Source organism: Capsicum annuum, chromosome 10 (genome assembly GCF_002878395.1).
Source record: "Capsicum annuum cultivar UCD-10X-F1 chromosome 10, UCD10Xv1.1, whole genome shotgun sequence".
NCBI lineage: Eukaryota > Viridiplantae > Streptophyta > Magnoliopsida > Solanales > Solanaceae > Capsicum > Capsicum annuum.
In genome coordinates, this window is record NC_061120.1 from 50,758,784 (window position 1) to 50,780,085 (window position 21,302).

General features: G+C 31.4%; 1 long non-coding RNA gene across 1 annotated transcript; it reads left to right on the forward strand.

Moving 5' to 3' along the window:
* The first annotated feature begins 5,842 nt into the window (after positions 1–5,842).
* LOC124887969 lies at positions 5,843–20,486 on the forward strand. The gene is made up of 3 exons (XR_007045650.1): positions 5,843–6,008; positions 7,423–7,480; positions 18,143–20,486. It is a non-coding gene; the product is annotated as an uncharacterized LOC124887969 (long non-coding RNA).
* The last annotated feature ends 816 nt before the right edge of the window (positions 20,487–21,302 follow it).

Below are 21,302 nucleotides of genomic sequence, written 5' to 3' on the forward strand. Positions count from 1 at the left end.
AACAGTTTAAGATTCCAGAATAGAAACTGAAAACAGTATGATCGATTTTATGACTTAGCTATCACAAACACTTGTTATGACTCTATGAATAGTCGTTGACCAAAACAAAATCATCACACTTCTTGCCTATAAAGACTGCATATGGTGTAGTAAAATATGTACATAGATTTTATTAATGAAATTCGTCCGACTTCACAAAGTTGTAGTCTCCATCATCTATGACAGAGGATCAAAATTCACTTCACCCTTTGGAAAATCTTTTCACGAAGCATGGGCTACTCGGGTAGATCTTATTATTGTATTTCACCCGCCATATAAACGTTTTGAGTGCATTGTACGAATCTTACAAGATATGTTAAGCGTGTATTTTTGATACCATTAGCGGAATTTGACTACGGCAACAACTTTCAGCCAAGCATTCAGATGGCTCTATATAAAGCCTAGTAAGGTAGATAATGTCGTTCTCCCACCAAATGGTTCAAAGAAATCGAGGATAATGTATTAAATTTTGACTCTAGACATGGTAGCGGAAGTTGTGGACAAGGTCAAGTTAACCAAACAGAAGCTGATCACAGTTCAAGCAGATAAAAGCCTCATGCGAATAGGAGGAGAGACATAGTGTACATAGTTAGGGACAAAGTATTTCTATGTAAGATTCCCTATAAAAGTGTTAGGATCGAGAATCCCGGATAGTGTGGAATTAAACAAAGTAATCAACTAAAGATAATAACAAAGATGATAATAACGATAAGTAGAGAAAATAAAAGAGACATAAATTTAACGTGGTTCGGTCAACTTGACCTACGTCCACAACCAAAAGGAAGAGTAACTTTACTAAACACCAACAGAATAAAAGAGAGTACAAATACACAAAAGAGGAAAAATTTTCAAGAGAAGAAGGATAGATTGAACTTTAACGCAGGTATTGGCTTAGCTAGATGGGTTAGATAGTACAAAATTAGAGTAATTAAATATTCTTATATCCCAAATACCCAAGAGAATAATCTCACAAATATCACTCCAAAGAATGGTTCACTCAAAGTATTTTTCAACGCAACTCTCTCACAAATACTCTCTACAAAGAAGAAAACAAACACAACTAAATCTTATCAAATGTTGGTGTTCTTCTCAAAATGATGTGTTCATCAAAATGGAAGAACTCTCCCCTATTTTTATAGATGAAAATGAGCTTGTTGATGTCATCCATGATGTTAATGGAAGATGTAAATTTCAACATTTGCATGTGAATGGGAGAAATTTTTGAACAAAATCTTTTGGTAGAAACTTTGTTTGACAAATTCAAAAATAATCTTCCAAAAAAGTCATTGGTAACAACTTTGTTTGACTAATCCAAAAATAATCTTCCAATAATCTTTGATAGCAACTTTCTTTGACAAAACAAGTATCTATATCTATAATTTATTAAAAGTGTGAAGGCCCTTAGAAAAGGTGATTTGAACTTTTTGCCCTTCATTAAAAATGTATGTAATAGACAAAATAATCTTTTCATGTTTTTTCTCTAATTATAGTCATTTAATTATCATCCTATTAAAATTGACTAAACTTTTAATTCTTAAATCTTTCCTTATTTAAAGTATAAAAATTATAACTAAATGTTTTATTGGTTCCAACTATATTAACCAAAATATTGATAAAAATAAAATATATTAACATAATTGCCGGGTTGTTTCCTTGCTCCCCAATTATAGTAAAATAAAGTCAAATTTAAAGTAATGTGGAAAAGGACTTTGTCCTTTAAAATAAAATAAAAATAAAAAATCAAGTTGTGAAAATTGTTACCATAATTTAAATAATTTTTGTACCCACTTGTCACCATAATTTTATCTATATAAATAATTTTTATGCCCAATTGTTTGATGCAGTATTAGGATTAACCCTATTTTTTACTTATAGATTTAACTTTTACCTTTGAAGGAAGGGAAAAGAATTTAACATATTTGATTTTCAGTTTTCCAATAAAAAAAATTTATAGTTGGGTAATTTCTTTTTTAGGAAAAAAGGCTTGTAGTTCTATAAATTGAGGATCCTTTTCCTTTTAGGAGAAACTATTATGTCAATTAATTCCTTTTTGTTTATATCACTCGTATGTACATCAATAATTGACCAAACCAATTTAATATATTTTTAGCATAAACGTAATTGTTTGTTCTCTATATTATTTTACTTCATTTTCTTTGTTTTGATATTCAATTCCTTAGTTTTATTTTACGATTATTGAAGAATGATGTTTTATTTGGATGAATATTTATTTTACGTTTTGTGATATAATCGTTAATTGTGTTTAAATATAATCTGCATCTATTTTACGTCTTCTCTTCTTATTTTTAGAACTAGAATGAGATGAAGTTTTCGTCCATAATATTATCGACTTCAAAGAATGAAGATCTTTCTTATCAAGGAGGACCAATTAATACAAGGTTTTTTATTTTTCTTTTTTTTACTATAAAATGTAAGGAGGACCAATTAATACAAGGTTTTTTATTTTTTATTTTATAATATCAAAGTGATTTTATCAAATTGAATTCATTAAATAAAATTTACGCGCGAGGCACAAATAATATATTAAAAGAGTAAAGGGCCTTAGAAATGTTATTTGATCTTTTTGACCTTCACTAAAAGTCTTTGCTTTATACAAAAACGTTTTTTCATTATTAAGAGTTGTAAATTAATTAAATATATTTATGGTAAAACCTTTCTTTATTAGAAGTCATCAGAATTAATAACAGCTAATACTTTTTTCCTAAATCAACTAAATTTGATTTTAAGAAGAATTGAAAAATTTAGAAATAAATATAAAAGTATTAGAATAAGAAAATTTTAAAAAATATCAAATTTTAAAATTTTTAAGTAGGTAACCAGAATATAATCAATGATTATATAAATATTCGACTTTAAAAATAAGAAAAAATTTTAAATATAGAAAAAAAAACTGTAGCATAAATATGGTTTGAATTTATAAGTGTCTCTTAGCCTCTGACAGCAAGAAAAAATGTACTGCATGGCAAACGTAAACACGATGATTCATTAACTACTTCAAACTTCTGGTGGTAAAACATATATGTGCTTACAGTTTATGTTTAAATTATTATATTAAAGTGTGAAAAATCTTTAAAAAGTGATTTAAACTTTTACACTTCATTATAAATCTCCTCAATAGATAAAATTATTTAATTTTGAATAATTAAATATTACACATGCGAGGCACGTGCGATTTAACTAGTCAAAGAATAAACAAAGGCCACATTACAAATCTCCACCTTGGCCTGAGTTTGATTAATATAGTATATTTGTTTCACCTTCTTCACAAAGCCTCAAGGGGCTTTCAAAATTTCATGATGTCAAAATCAGATGAGTCTCCATCTGAAATTGAAACAATAGCAACACCTGTAATAGTAGATCCCAACAGTGCATACAACATCCCAGACTCGCGTGCCTTCATAACCATAAGACCACCTCGAGAGACTTCAAGAACTTCATCTTTACCTATGTATTGCACCCAAGAGATTTTAGAGTGCCCAAGGAGATGAGATTTTTCTTCAACTCACGAACACATCTAATATTTCTGAGAGTTCTTACAATACCATCATGCATTTTAATTCGGACGGTACTTTTTTCAACAATTTTGCAAGCAACATTGTTGCCTACCAAGACAACTCCACCTTCACTAGGATCATATGTAGAAAACAAGTCCTTATTAGGACACATATGAAATGAACAAGCCGAATCTAAAATCCACTCATTGTTAGAACAAGAAATATTTTTGGTTACTAAAAATTTTGCTCCTTCAATCTCATCAGCAGCAACACTTGCTTCAGCGGTGTCAAAATCCTCCTGGTTATTTTTCTTTACTTTTCCCTTATTTTGCAACTTAGGACAATCAAACTTGATGTGGCCTTTTTTATGACAATAATAACACACTGAATTACTAATCTGGACTTTTCATTAGGTCTACTCCTGACAAATAAAATGGACGCCTGATTTTCACTACCTTTCCTGGTAATATCTCTATCTATCTGATCTTTAGATTTCAACATAGATTTGATTTTTTTTATGAGAGATAGTTTCTTTCCCATAAAGTATAGTATCTCTAAAATGCTTAAAGAAAAGAGATAGGAAACATATTAGCAAAACAACTTGATCTTCTTCCTCAATCTTGACATCTATATTACTTAAATCCATAAGAATAGAATCAATGGTATCAAGATATGAGAGTATGGAAGTATTTTCATCCATACAAAATGTATAAGGCTTTTGCTTTAAGTAGAGTCTATTCTCTATCGTTTTTTTCATATACAGGCTTTTCAACTTTTCCCACATGCCTTTGGCAGTGGTTTCTGAAGCTACTTCATGTAATACATCATCAGAGAGATTTATTATAATACTAGATCTCGCCTTTTTATCAGGGCTATCAAACTCCTCATCTGTCATTTTTTCTGATAATTTTTCCTTTCCTTGCAGTGCGATATTTGAACCATCCTGAACTAGGATAGCTTCCATTTTCAACTGTCACATACCAAAGTTTGTACTTCAATTAAATTTCTCAACATAAATCTTTGTAATCATCATGGTGACTAGTAAGAAAAAGTCAGGATTAACCTGGTTCTAATACCAATTTGTTAGGATCGAGAATCCCAGATAGTGTGAAATTAAATAAAGTAATCAACTAAAGATAATAACAAGGATGATAATAACAATAAGTTGAGAAAATAAAGGAGACACAAATTTAATGTGGTTCGGTCAACTTAACCTATGTCCATAACCAAAATGAGGAGCAACTTTACTAAACACCAATCGAATAAAAGAGAGTACAAAAACACAAAGAGAGTACAAAATTAGAGTAATTAAATACTCTTATATCCCAAATACCCAAGAGAATAACCTCATAAATATCAATACAAAGAAAGGTTCACTCAAAGTATTTTCCAACACAATTCTCTCACAAATACTCTCTACAAAGAAGAAAATAAACACAACTAAATCTTATCAAATGTTGGTGTTCTTGTCAAAATGGTGTGTTTATCAAAGTGAAAGAACTCTTCCCTATTTATAGAGATGAAAATGGGATTGTTGATGTCATTCATGATGTTAATGGAAGATGTAAATTTTAACATTTGCATGTGAATAGGAGAAATTTACAATAAAATCTTTTGGTAGCAACTTTGTTTGACAAATCTAAAAATAATCTTCCCAAAAAGTCATTGGATGCAACTTTGTTTGACTAATCCAAAAATAATCTTCTAATAATATTTGGTAGCAACTTTATTTGACAAAGCAAGTGTGAATCAAAGAATAAACAAAGGCCATATTACAAAAGATGTGATACGATTTGAAAAAGAAAAAGAAAAAATCTGTGGAGGCAATAGCGCAATGTTTGACACTTTATCATGAAATGTATTCTATTATCTAGTGTTTGAAGTCTCCATTTTAGGAAAATATATGTTATACTACTTCACGTGGTTGAAGCACTTGCTATACAACTTGATGGGAATATTATTTGTGAGGAGGAGTCGATGGCTATTGTTGACAGAAAAATAAGAAAGTTACAAATCAAAATAAGTTGTGTTGGTGAAGGTAATGGAGCAATAACCTTTAAAGAAGCTAACTAAAAATCAAAAGATTATATATAAACCAAGTATGGTCATTTGTTCCATTTTATAGCATATATTTATCTTAAATTTGGGGATCAAATTTCTTAAGGCGGGGAGAATGTAATACCCTATATTAAAAGGGCATAGTAGTAAAAAGATAAATGAAAAGTCTATTAAACATAGCCTTGGGCTACAACCCACGATGAAAGTTAAAAGCTGCTCAGCAGCGTATACAACTTAAATAAAAAAATTAGGGGTATAAGGTGGGAGTTAAAAGCTGCTCAGCAATGTACATAACTCAAACAAAAAAATTAGGGGTTTAAGGAAGTACAATAAGCAAGCCAAAGAGGAAAAAGTGGGGAATAAAATTGAATAGAGAAACAAGAGGAGAAATATAAGGTAATTTTCTTACTCTTCTTACTCGATTTATTAGTCTGATTTTATGAGTTATGAGCACAATAAGTTATGAATTAACTTGATGAATTGGGATTAACGGTACTTGGTTAGATGACAAATAAAAGAATAGGAAGCTACTGAACTATCAAGATATATGAGTATTTTGGGTGGATATTTGGTATTTATTGATTTTGAGTTTCAGCTCTTCAATTATGATAGAGGATTTTCAGTTGGTGTCCAATTAAAGATGGTAATTAAGTTAATTGGCTGTCAATAAATCTTGAATTAGGACTGAGGTAATTGTAGAAAATTATCTGTTAAGGTTATAGGTAGCCTACTAGATGTTAGCTTAAGTGAAACTAAAACGTGGGTAATCATAATTATGTATCGTTTACTAGACTAAAAGGATTTTAAAAGTTGATGAGTAAATACAATCTGATTATTTGAAATTTTAAGTGAACCTCAAGCATTGGGTATTTCAATTTAGTCATGAGTTAGCCCAAATAAAGGAATTAACATAAGATCGATATGACGTGATTATAGATTGATCGAAGGAAGTCATATAGATTTGCTTAAGGCAACAAGTTTGTATTCCGATATATGTACTGTGAGTGGTAACCTTCTCATGATTTGTGCTTCTTAACTTGCATATTTTATACATGATTTTGATGAAACAAAAATTATTAAATGCTTTGAAAATTGTATATGGGGCAAGTCTTTTACTTGATATGATATTGAAATTGGGTAATTAAGATATTCATACGACATATTTACCGTTACTTGAGATATGATTACTGTGTTATGCAAATTCTTCACTTACATGAGAAATAGTATTTTGGACATGTCTTTTATTCAAGTTTACATGTAATATAATTTGATATGAACTTTAAAGCTATGTATTATTCTGAAAAATATTTTCATATGAATATCTATTGTTTACAAAGTATAAATGGGAGTAGACCTTTATTTGAATCCCGTAGCTAACAACGAAATTGTTAGACCTAGTGCACCTTGTATTTACTGATTACTGTTACAACCCTCGCTAGTGGAAAGGTGGAACTAGTATACTGTTACTGATCTCCCTCGAGTAGGGACTTACTGATGTGATATTTGACTCCTTTATGAGGGGTCCACTGTTATTGGTTAGTCTTAAAATATAATGCCACACTGATTGCACGATTCATTCTTGAAAACATCCCAAATACGTAATATTTGATATGATATGATGTTTATTGAATTTATCGCTGAACTATAAATTTATTTTATTTATATGAAACAAGTGATACTATTTATCATACTGTTTTCTGGAAGAACATATATTTCCTGATGTTTTTTGATTTGTCCCAAATAAAACGGTTGTGGTTAAGTGTTATTACTCACTGAGCTATCATCTCACTCCTCCCTATTATTTTTACAGAGAATACAAGTGACAGTGAGGATTTTATTAGCTAGAGAATACGAAGGACATATTCCTGGTGAGCCCCATATTTATTTGTGTGGGAAATAGTTTATTTCGTTGTTGTATTCTTTTTCTTGAAAATTCTTAGAGTTGCTCCATAGTCATGTCTTTAGAGTTTTTAATATTCTTTCATTATTTTGAATTTGTGGAGTATTTGACTTCCTCTCATAGTTTGGAGATGGATTTGATATTGTGATTTGGTAGTTTAGGTGTATTGTTGATGGTGTTGGTGCATTATTGGTGATATTGGTATGTTTTGGTTGTTGAATTGAGATAAGGAAAAATTTTTATAGGCCCCGAAACAGGAGAAAATCTATCTTATTTTTTGTGGAATTCTGACGAGGCTAGCTTTGGAGTCCTAACCTCCTTAGCATCGGTCACGATCTATTTTGGGCCGTGATAATATTACTATGTTTTGAAGTTTTTAAAATATATTATATTTTTATTCCAACCTAGAAGCTCCTATCCTTTTTTGCTCCTTGGTGACTTGAGCTCAGAACCTTAAGGTTGAATGTGAGTAATGTTTACTATCTAGGTAACTCCATGTTGTCTTTAAACTCACAACCTATATCTGTCTTGTGCTTGGACTCCCTTTTTTTCAAAAATTCATTTTTTGTCAAAATACACTTAAAACTTCAAAAAATAAAAAAATTGCTCTTACACGAATTCAATCCTGTTACACGAGCCAATTGAACATCCTTTATCGCTGAACTATGACAATCAATTGTTCATAGGGTGTTTAATATGCAACATATAACCAAAAAGTATATCTTTTTTATTTTATTTTCTTGATATGCTTTTTCAACGAAGAATGCTCAATTGACTACCATGACTGTAGTGTTGCTTCCCCCTTGCATCTTCCTTAGGGGTCGTTTGGTTGGGAATGTGGTTATATTGCGATTAGTTATGCTGGGATAAGTTATGATGGAATAAGTTATACTGGGATTAGTTATGTTGGGATTATTTTTTATTGAGTATTTGGTTTGTTATATTCAAAGTAATATGGATGGTATAATTTCTAAGATAAATTAATTGATTATCAAAATACCCTCCATCTTATTTAACTTATATATATATGTATGTATGTATATATATATATATATATATATATATATATATATATATTTCTCTTCAAGATTTAAATATTTATTCTTAAAATAGAACTTTCATTTTATTTAGCTTAATTTTTTTTGTGTGTGTGCATAGAAAATACTATTCTTATCTTTAATCCTTCATGATTTTCATATGGTTTTTCATCTATTATAAATTCTTCTTTGTTCATTTTATCTACTTGATAGTGTATAGATCATGTTGATATATGTATTCTAGATTATCTATTTGTGATTCTAAATATGATATTTCTTCCTTTTGTGCTTTTATTGATTTTTGGCATACTCCAACAATCATGTTATATTGTAGTATTTCTTTTCTTGTTTTTAATTCTCTTCATTTTTCAGATATTATTTGTTTTAGTTCTTTTTATTTTTCTGATTTTGTTATGTTATTCATCTGTACAATATATATAATATTTTGGTGGATACCGAAATTTGATTTTATCATAATTAACATAGCTTAACATAACTATGTTAAGGAATTTACCAATTGTTAGTCATCCAATATATGTAATATTTAATATGTTAGTCATCGAAAAATGTTATTACGTTATGAAATATATATGTTAATTATGACATATGTTAAGGAATGAATATATATGTTAATTACAAATAACTAAGGAATGCTATGACATAGCATTTCAAGAGCTATGTTAAGCTATGTTAAGTTACCCACACTATCCGCACCCCCTAACAATTGATATCAAAGCCTATTAATTAAAAGGTAATGAAATGAGGGTACGTATGAGTTATGACATGTTAGTTAAATATGTTAAGTTATTTAATGTGTTAGGTATGATATTTAATGTAATATTTAATATATTAGTCATCCAAAAATGTTATCTACGTTATGAAATATATATGTTAATTATGACATATGTTAAAATTATCTAATTATTACATATGTTGGTTAAATAAGTCATTATTAATTATGAACTATGTTATCTTATTAAATGTGTTGTTATTTATTTGTTAATTATGAGAAGACCATTAAAAAATATACAAGCTTTTAGAAAAGTTAAAAGAACTCTAAATAGTACTTATTCAGAATATAAGAAGTTAAATAAAGCAAAAGAAAACCCCCACAGATTAGTTTACTTAATTACCTTAATATCTAGCAATGAGGCAAAATTAATAATTCATTTAAAATCTAGAAAAATGAGATACACACCACCTAATTATGATAAAATCAGATTTCGGTATCCACCAAAATATTATAAATATTGTACAGATGAATAACATAACAAAATCACAAAAATATAAAGAACTAAAACAAATAATATCTGAAAAATGAAGAGAATTAAAAATAAGAAAAGAAAGACTACAATATAACATGATTGTTGGAGTATGCCAAAAATCAATAAAAGCACAAAATGAAGAAATATCATATTTAGAATCACAAATAGATAATCTAGAATACATATATCAACATGATCTATACACTATCAAGTAGATAAAATGAACAAAGAAGAATTTATAATAGATGAAAAAATATATGAAAATCATGAAGGATTAAAGATAAGAATAGTATTTTCTAATTTAGGAAGAAGATATAAGAAAATAGGTGAACATTTATACTTAATGTTAGAGAAAGAAGAATTAAAATTAAAAGATAAATTGACAGCTATGGTAAGAATAACAAGAGAAAATGAAGAAATAGACAAGAAAAAAGAAATAGATAAAATAAAACAACAGACTACTGAAGAAATACGAAAAATAGAAGAAACTAAATATAATATGATTGCTGAATTAGAAAAAGAACTGAAAATACTAAAAGATCTGTATGAAAAAAGACAGAAAGAAAAAGAAGAAAAGTATAAAGAGAAAAAATTATTAATTGAGATAAATCAATTTAAAGAAAAATTAGAAAACAAAGAATTAGAAACTAATGAAATAGAAATAAATACAATAGATGCAGAAGAAACAGATAATTATAATTCAAAAGATAGTGAAACATATACAGAAATCTTAACAAATATAGAAAAACTAGAAATAAATGAAAAACAAGAAGTAATTAATAAAGAAAACTTAGAAAATACAAACACAGAAATAAACACTCTTGATAAAAAGGACGATGAAAACATAATATCTAGTACATCAGAAATAAGAAAACCTACATATTATTATAAAAATAAGTTTAAAAATTATAACCTAAAGGATGAATATAACAAATGGACACCAAAACAAATAATTAATAAAAATTAAAACTTCTTAGACTTAGATTGTATAATAGATGTAGATAAAACGATACAATTATGGATAAGATATATAAAAAACTAATTATTAGAAAATGGTATAAATGCAACAGATACACCAGAATATACAGAAAGAACACTAATTGGAACAACAAAATTATGGTTTTTAAATTTAACCAAAGATAGTAAAAAGGTATTAAGAGCTGATAAAAAAATGGAAGGAACAACAGTAACTAAACTAACACCTATAGACATATTGAACAAATATGAAATAGCTATAAAAGATGAATTTAGCAGTATGGCAACTGAAGAAGATCAAAATAAAGAAAAAGATACAAATAGGAATTTACTGTTAAAACTAACAATATGTAACATGTGCTATATAGATGAATATACGTGTGCATTTAAAGAATACTACTATAAGGGAGCATACAATACCGAAGAAAGTAAAGAAGTAAGAAGATTATATTTTAGTAAATCACTTGAACCATTTAGTTCAAAAATAATAAAGAGTTGGGATGAAGCAAAAATAGTAGATACCTTAGGAGCAAGAATAAAATTTCTACAATAATGGTATAAAAATCTATGTGAAAAATACAGAGAAGAAATAAAAATGAAAAAAACATTAATAAGGAATTTAGCATGTTGCAAGGATAAAATAACACCCTAATTTGGATGTGAAGAAAAATATTATAAGAAAAGAAAAAGACATAGGAAATATAAGAAGTACAGAAAGTCAAAATATAAGTATAAGAAACCAAGAAAAATATATTATGTAAAAAATTATAAATATAAAAGACCATATAGGAGAAACAAATCTATAAAAGAATGTACTTGTTATAATTGTGGAAAACTAGGACATTTAGCTAGAGATTGTAAAATGCCTAAAGACCCCAAAAAGAAATAAATATTAGAAATAAAGACAAAAAATGCAAAATATATGGAAATAGATTATATAGATTACGAATTAGCAATTGACGATAGTATATATGAAATTTCGAAAAATGAAACAGATAATGAAATAAGTAAATCAGATGAATCAAATGACTGAAGAAGATATAAAAATAATAACAAAGGAAGAATATTTAAATGAAGAAGGAATAGATCAAAAATAATATTTGATAATAATATATTTGACGAGATAAAAAGAAAAGAATTAGATTTAAGTGTAGAAAAAATATTTAAAATACCAACAATAAAAAATATATTTAGTAGACGAAGAGAAGAATACTACGTAGTAAGCCAAAAGGAATATGTAATAAACTGTAGATATGCAAAAGGTAGAACTAGTATACCACTAGTAACAAAGAGAATAATTAATAAAGAAATAAATGATATAAAAAGTAAAGACCCAATAAAATACGTACACCTTGGAGGAACAGAAATATTAATTAAAGCATGTTTTAGAGAAGGAATAGATACACCAATAGAATTATATTTAGCAGATGATAGAATTATAAAACCTATAGAAAAAAATATAATAACTGCTATAAGAGGAAATTTAATATACCAAAAATTTAAATTTATAATAAGTGCGAATGATTCAGTAGCAATAATAGATAAAAACATAGATAAATCATTAGTATTATATTGAAAAATATCAGGAATAGAACTAACCCCAGGAAGTAAAATATTTACAGTAAGATGTAAAAATCTATATGTATTAACAACAAAATATAAAATAACGGGAAAAAATAAAATAAATAAAATACAAATAGAAAGTCCTTTTGAACAATTTGTAAAAATAATTGATAACAATGATTATAGTTACAAAGACATAGATATCGAAGAAGATTTAGAAACAATAAATGATATAATAAGTACAACAAAAAGAATAGCTTTTAAAAAACCAGAATCATCAGGATCATCGAAAAGAACAAATTATGAAATAAATTCAACAATTAATTTAACTCAATGTTAGATAATGGAAACAATAAATGAAAAAGAATATTTAATACTCCTAACTACAGGACAGGAAGAAAACTATATAGCAAAATATTTAGTAAAAAATAAAGAAATAAAATCTAACAGTAATATATGCCCAAATATATAGAGGCAAGGTAAGATGTCTGTCATGAAGTATGCCTTGAAATTTCATCAATTGTCTAGGTATGCTACGGAGTTGGTTTCTAGCATGAGGGCTAGAATGCATAAGTTTGCTTTGGGATTGTCTCATGAGTTGATCCATGAGAGTAAGGTTTCTTTGTTGATTATGGACATGGATATCTCTAGTTTGGTTATGTACATGCAACAAGTGGAGAAAGAGAAAAAAAGTAGGCTGAGTTTAGAGAGAGGTAGGGAAAAAAATTTAGGCCTTCTAAGAAAAGTGGTAGATATGGTGGTATGTGTCTAAAAAGGAAGTTGGGGAGCTCTAGTTCTTTCTCTACAGCTAGTTCTCCTTACCCAAATTCATTGGGTAATCATCAGTCTCAGTATAATGGTGGGTCCCAGGCGCAGGGTGCCAAATCTCAGGCTAGTGAGGCATAGTCGGCTCTATCCCACCCTCCATGTAGATTTTATAGGTGGTTGAACCACATGTTTTGTGAGAAAGGGAAGAATAAATATTTTTATTATGGTTAGATTGGTCAATACAACGTGACTATCATGTTAGAATGGCTTCTGAGGCTAATAAGGTTTTGATTGCCTCTTCATCTATTCCTATACCAAGGGTGCTTCTTCTGCATCTATTTCTTCTTCTGGCTCTGGCACTAGCTGTAATCATTTATATTTTCTTTTATTTTACCAGGATTTTGTTGCATCTCCCAATGTCATTACTGATATGTTGAAACTTTTCTCTCATGATAAATATTATTTACTTAATCCAGGGTCCTCTCTCTCTTATGTGACCCTATTTTTGGCTGTGCATTTTGGTTTTGGTTTAGAGTTTATTTTGATCCTTTTTCTGTTTCTACCCTTATTGGTGATTTTATTATTTGTAAGAGAGTCTATTGGGGGTTTGTGGTATCTTTTAGTGGTAGAGAAACTCTTGTGTATTTGCTAGAGTTAGATATGGTTGACTTGGTTGAATTCATGTTATGCTTCTTTAAATTGTCAGACCCTCAAGGTCATATTTAAATTCCCTAATGAGCTGGTCATTGTATGGGAAGGGTGTTCTATAGTTCTTATGGAGAGGTTTATCTCATATCTTAGATCTCGAAAGTTGATTCCAAAGGGTATTTGTATCATTTGGTCTGGGTTAAAGCTTTTAACTTGGAAGGTCCTTCTCTAGAATCTATTTCTATTGTTAATGAGTTTCTCGAGGTTTTCCTTGATAATCTTCCTGGTATTCCTCCCGATAGGGAAATTAATTTTAGGATTCATTTTATTTCGGATACTCGTCTTATTTCTATCCCTACTAATAGAATGGATACGACCAAGTTGAAAGAGTTTAAGGAGCAATTGAAGGATCTCTTAGATAAAAGTTTTATTTATCCTAGTGTATCTCCTTGTGGTGCTCCTGTGTTGTTCATGCGTAAGAAGGATTGTTCCCTTCAAATTTGTATTGATTAGCATCAGTTGAGTAAGTTAACCATAAAGAATATGTATCCTATTTAAAGGATAGACGACTTGTTTGATTAGTTTCAAGGTGCGAAGTATTTCTCTAAGATTGATCTTATGTCATGTTATCACTAGCTTAAGATTAGGGAAGTGGATGTTCCTAAGTCTGCCTTCAGGACCCGGTATGGTCACTATGAGTTTCTAGTTATGTATTTTGGGTTGACCAATGCTCCATCAATATTTATAGATTTGATGATTAAGGTCTTCCATCAGTTTTGAGATTTCTTCGTCATTGTCTTCATTGATGACATCTTGGTCTATTCTAAGAGTATGATGGATCATATCAATTACCTTCGTGTTGTCTTACAGACCTTGAAGGATCAATGTTTGTACGCTAAGTTCTCTAAGTTTGAGTTTTCATTGAAGGCTATGAGTTTTCTTGGTTATGTTATCTCCAGTGAGGGGATCATGATGGATCGACAAAAGGTTGCGGTGATTAAAAAGTTTTCTAGACCTACTACTCCAACAAATATTTAGTGTTTCTTGGGTTTAGCCAGTTACTATACGATATTTGTGGAAAATTTTTGGACTTAGTTGCCATTGACTAAGTTGACCCAGAAGAAGGTCAAGTTCTTGTGGTCGAATGCATGTGAGGGTTGTTTTGAGAAGTTGAAGGATAAGTTGACTTTAACTCTGATATTGACCCTGCCTGGAGGTAATGATGGTTTCGTAGTGTATTGTCATATTTTGCGTGTTGGGCTTGGTTGTGTATTGATACAACATGGTAGGGTGGTGGCCTATGCTTCTAGGAAGTTGATAGTTCATGAGAAGAACTACCCTACTCATGACTTAGAGTTGTTAGTTGTGGTATTTGCACTGATGATTTGACATTACTATATCTATGGTGTTCTTATTGATATCTTTTTTTATCACAAGATCCTACAGTATGTGTTTAATCAGAAAAAGTTAATTCTTAAGAAAATGAGGTGGCTTAAGCTGCTGATGAACTATGATATAATTCTTCACTACCATCCAGGTAAATCTAACGTAGTTGCTGATGCTTTGACAAGGTTATCCATATTGATTCTAGCTCATGCGGATGAGGATAAGTAGGAGTTGGTGAAAGATATTCACCATTTGGCTAATCTTGGAGTTTGTCTCATAGACTCTGAGAATGGTGGTGTGTTTGTGTATCAAATCAACAGAAGGTTGTTGACACTATGATTGTTAGAGATGGTATCTTGAGGTACCACGATAGATTATTTGTTCCCAACATTGATGGTTTTAGGGAAAGGATTTTTGCCAAAGCTCATGGATCTCGTTATGCTAGTCATCCTGGTTTGAAATCAGTGTGACCATTTTCCTTTGATTTAATTTTCTTATAATGATAGCTACCACTCTAGCATTGGTATGGCTTCTTTTGAGGCATTGTATTATAGGATATGCCGTTCTCCTATTGGTTGGTATGAAGTTGGTAAGGGTAAGTTGTTTGGCCCTAATTTGGTTCACCAAGCCTTAGAGAAGGTGAAGGTGATTCGTGATAGATTGAAAGCCGCTTAAAGTCACCAAAAGTCTTATGCAGACATGAGGTGTAGGGAGTTAGAGTTCAATATTGGTGATTAGGTGTTCTTAAAGGTATTTCCCATGAAGGGACTAATGTGGTTTGGTAAGAAGAAAAGTTAAGTCCTCGGTATGTTGGCTCATACTTGGTGTTGAAGAGGGTTGGAAATGTTTCTTATAAGTTAGAGTTACCTCCTAGTTTGAGCTCCTTTCATCTGGTTTTCCATGTCTTTAGGTTGAGAAAATCTGTGGGTGATCCATCATCGATTGTTTCTTTGGAAAGTTAGGTATCTCGGATTCCTTGTTTTAAGAAGTAGTCCCAATTGAGATATTGGATAGTCAAGTCTGTCAGTTGTGGACAAAGGATGTGGCTTCGGTAAAGGTTCCTTAAAGGAACCATAAGGTTGAAGAAGTTACTTGGGAAGTGGAATAGGTCATGAAGTCCAAGTATCCCATTTGTTCACTATCCCTGAAATTCTTGCGGAAGGTATATATCTCTCATCACATTTTTTTTCTAACTAAGTTAAAGGAAATATTGATTTCCTTACATCTTTATTTTCTAACTTGGTTTAAGGTTAGTTTGATGTGTAATAATGTGTTTAATCGTGCTTGTGCTTGCCTTACTAGTCATTTGAGAATGAATGATCCTAGTGGGAGAGAATTAAAACACCTTGGTTTTGGACCCTTAGAAAATTTCCTACATTTAGCATTCTGGATATCATACGACTTATGTATACTAGTCGTATGATGTGGTATAGTTTAGGGTCCTCCACTCGTATGTTGATCAGTGTGGTTTGGTTGGTCATAATTTCATCAAACATGGGTTCATAATGCATGCTGTTAAAATGGTTTCCAAAACCTATTTCAAATAAGTCTATCGAAAACAGCCTCTCTACTTCTTTAGAGGTAGTGGTATGGACTGCGTACATATTACCCTCCCCAGACCTTACTTTGTGGGAATACACTGGGCCTGTTGTTGTTGTTGTTGTTGTTGTATTTTAAATAAGTAATTATGTAATTTTAAAGCTTTTCTGTCCAAGATACGAGAAGGCATCATACTAGTCATACTTTGGGGTACTAGAAGTATGATGCCAAATGTATGATGTCTAATGTTTAGCCTAGCTAATTCTATTCTGCCTAGGGTATCGTTATAGGGTACTCTTAGTATGCAAGGGTATGAGCTGGCCCTTGTTGTCGTATGCTGGACAGTGAAGAGTTCTAAGTTGATTCCTAGGGTATGAGTGGTGTGTACCACTCATATATTAGGGTACGATTTGAGGGGTCATGGTCTTACCCTCTCGTACACATGTTTTTAGCTTTTGAGCTACGAATATTGTGGACATTTCCCACCCCATAACCCTTAAATTCCTATGCCATAACCCTTAAATTCCTATGTCTTAAAACATATTGTGGCCCCTTATAACATATTTTGAAAGATCAAAACACCTCAAAATTCTCTCTAAACTCTCTCAAGAAAATTGTAGCTAGGGTTATTCAAATGTGTTCATCTAGAGGCTCAAGATACAAGTTTTTTCTGTGAATCTTTGTGAGTAAGGCATGTGACTCTTCCCTCATTGTTATTTCATAAATGTTATGTGTTTTAAAGTGTGATTATGATTCTTGAATGGTGGTTTTGAAAACCAAAATTGAGGGTTTGTTGTATATGGTTGAATATTGTCTACTCCTTTTACAACTTGTGTTTATACATGATTTTAGAGATGGGTTTCACATGTGGGTGCTTGGTAATCATGGTTTAATAAATGGGTCATGGGTAACCCTAAACTTAATAGTTTTTACTTTGGTTTTGGTCATGATAATAAAAAGCTCTTAATGTGTTTGTGAAAATTCCAAAGAGAATAAACAAGTCATATGTTAAATGGTGTTTTGAACTAAGTCATTGTTCTACTAAACATGAATAATTGGAAAATGGTTTTTTGAAGGCCTTGTTGGACATGTAATGGTTTAAATAGTAATCTTGGTGGTTTAATGGACTAAAAGGCTTTTGAGTCCCTAACATTAATTTAATTTATGTCTTTGTAATACAATGGGTTTGAGTCCCTAAACTTTGAATTGAACAAGCATCGTTGTTAGATAATAGGTTCGAGTCCCTAATTCAAATGAATGATCAATTGATCGATAATAGTAATGGCATGTGTATGTTTGAAAGTAGTGTTGGTATGACGATACCAACGAAGTGTATTTGGTATGTAATTGACTTGATAGTTATGTATGTGAAATGATGGTTTTAAATTAGAATGTGTAGCCAGACCGTGAAAGTGAAGTCTGAAGGACTAACACTGGAAACCGAACTAGGCATTGCAGGTGTCTTATGACCGGGTGGTTCGAGTCCCCCGAATGAACATATGAAAGGGAGGTTCGAGTCCCCATTACTATATGTATTGGTGCTTAGGTCACCTTGATTATGCTGAGAGGTTTGAGTACCCCTATAGGCATGTACAGTTATGGATATTTTCTAGTTCGTGATGCTCTACGCATTGGGGGCCCTTCTAGCTAGGGGAGAGCTGGGCCCATATATCTCGTGGGTGCCTTGTTCTATGATGGTCATGCTACACAACCCAGGTTAATGATTTCACCATTCATGCTAACCTTGTTCCCTACATCGGCATGGTATATATATATGTATTGCATTGGTTATATGCATTGTTGGATTGTATTTGAAATTTTGGCATTATTTTATCCTTATCTTTGAGTTTCATGCTAGCCCTCCAACCGCTAATCATCTTTGATGCTGTATCCACACACGATTCAGGTGTTGGTCATACTATACCTCCTACTCAGTGATTGGACTCACGAGCAATTTGTGTTGACTTGAAGTGTTAAGCTTCCATATGTCGGAAGGATCTACTTATTATTTTGGTTTCTTATGTTTACTTTAATTTAGTCTTGAACATCGATTTTGGCATGGTCGTAGGCATGTCTTGATTGGATATTGTTTGGATTTCGGATAAGGCTTTGCGAGACTACTATAAGTTGGTATGGGCGGTGTCGGCAGTGGAGTTATCCTTGGCATTGGTATTGGTATTAGGGCTGATACCGTATGACTATATTAGATTTGTGATTATTCTATTTTTTTATGGTATGGATATGGACTTGGTTATTATTTTGGTTTTATTATGGACGTTAGTTATTAGAAAGGGTAGTGGGGTGATCTCCGGTCCTTATTTTGATATGCCCATTATGACTAGGGCTAGGCCCGATTCGTATTAGAGGGATTGTTGACTAAGTACAATGTATGCTTGACAACTTTCTTGTTCAAAAACCCCTTCCACATTTGTTACCTACTGACCTTCTCTCGCTCTATCTTGAGAACTATGATTCATCCCTTCTAATTTAAAACAATCTTTCCCCTAGCGAATGCGATAAGTATCAACTATGATGGGCTCCTTTTGAATTTTACTGCCACTTTAGTGGCTTCTCAAGAGAACCACCATCAAACTAGCTTTTTGGTGCCTTTTCTTCTCTCTAGACTAAAAGTCCCTTGTTATAAGTCCTTTGATAGTCATCCTTTATCCATATCTTACTCATAATGATTGTATATGTCTACCTATGTAGTGGCCTTAAATCTGTTCGCTTCTCTTTGAGCTTGAATTATGTCACTACACAGGACCATAGTGAATGCTTCTGCCGCCTAGTCATCTGGAGCCATTAGTTGCTCCATTCTCTCCCTCCATATTACCTTTTTATAAATCCTTCTTTGTCATAAAATAAGCCTTGATAAAGCTATTTGTTGACGTGTTAAAGAAGTTAATCAAAATTTCAAGGAGCAGAGAGCTTTAGACTAAAGATCCTCCTAAAAGAGTGTCTTTTAACCTTTTTTAGCATGACTGACTCGGTTTTTCCTTTGATCAAGTATTTTCCATTTATGATGGTTGTGAAGAATAACCTATGTTCTTGCAGTTCATTGTTTACATCATACTTAGTTATGCCAAGCATCTTAAATCTCTTTGAGATAGGCCTTCTTATGGTGTTGGCCATGTATGCTACTTTTGTGTAGCTCTTCGAATTAAATCTCTGTGTAGTGAAAATTTATTTTCTTCCATAATATCTCCACTATCATTGACAAGATCTTTGTCTCAGCCTCTGCTTTAATTGATTCCATATCGCCAATATGGTCGTCTAACTCTAGGTCCTGGTCTCTCCCTAGGTTCCTAATAGAGGTGGTCTAAATAAATCTATTTTTAGCTCATCTATGTTCTTATTCTGCATCTTGAACCACAACAACAACAACAAAAACATACCCAGTATATTCCCACCAAGGGGGGTCTAGGGAGGGTAAGTGTACCAAGGGGGTCTAAGGAGGCTGCTCTATGTCATTGTAATACCCCAAAGTTTCTTAACTAAAATGTCAAGTATTAGATTCTAAATTGAATGATGTTTATTCCATGAGGAATTTTTAAGATATTCACTTTTTGTCATATGGGAAATTAAATACTCTTTCCATTGATATAAAATTTCCCTTCCAGTAGGGGTCCGCGATAGTGGCGTGTCGCGCCAAATTTCCAGGTTGCAAGTGAAGTGGAAACGCGATGGCTCTGCATCACGCCATCCCTTAATTTCCCAGTCGTCAAATTCCAGTGACACGGCGTGATAGCACCGCGTCGCGCCAGGTTTCCAATTTGGCAAAATTTTACTGAAATTAAAAGACACGTCCAAGGTTAAAAGGGTCAATTTTCCACCCATATTTAAGCCCCTTAACATGAGATTCAGCTATTTGGAACCCAAAATATACTAGTTTCTCTCAATTTTCTCTCAAGAACAAGCTAGGGTTTCAATTAAGGATTCAATTTGAAGAAAGTATCTCCATCAATCTTCACTAAATCAAGAACTAAGGTATGTCATGTGTTGATTCGTAGGTCTCTTTCATGGGTCTCTCTCACCCAAGAAGCTCAAGAATCTCTTTTAAAAATCCAAGATTTAGGTATTTGTGAATGTTCATGATTCAAATTGAATTGAAATTCATGTTCATGATGTTTGTGGTTTTGATTCATGTTTTAAATTACATATTCCAATGATTGACCCTAGTATGTGATGATTTGCATAATAATCAAGATAACAAGTTGATTGATGTATCCTTGGTTATTACATGTGTTGATGATTGTATAACCAAAGCATGCTCCCCACATGTTTGATTAAATGCCTATGTGAAGGAAAAATGCCATACTAGTATGATATTATCAAATCCCCATTTATGTATAAGTTATGTATGTCAAGTGTTTGATGAAATATCTTAGTCAATGGATTATATATTATTGATGTTAGTCATGTATTCAAGAATGTTATGCCTTGTCAGTTTCCTTCCATCGAGTCCTGGGGGTGCTTGTACCCGACAATTTAGCTGTGTGCCTAGAGCCAGTGTTATGTTTTTATGATATCCTCAGTCAATTCATGATCCATAGAACTCAGTCAGCCATGTGACTCAGGAAAGCTCAGTAATACAGTAATCTCAGTACTA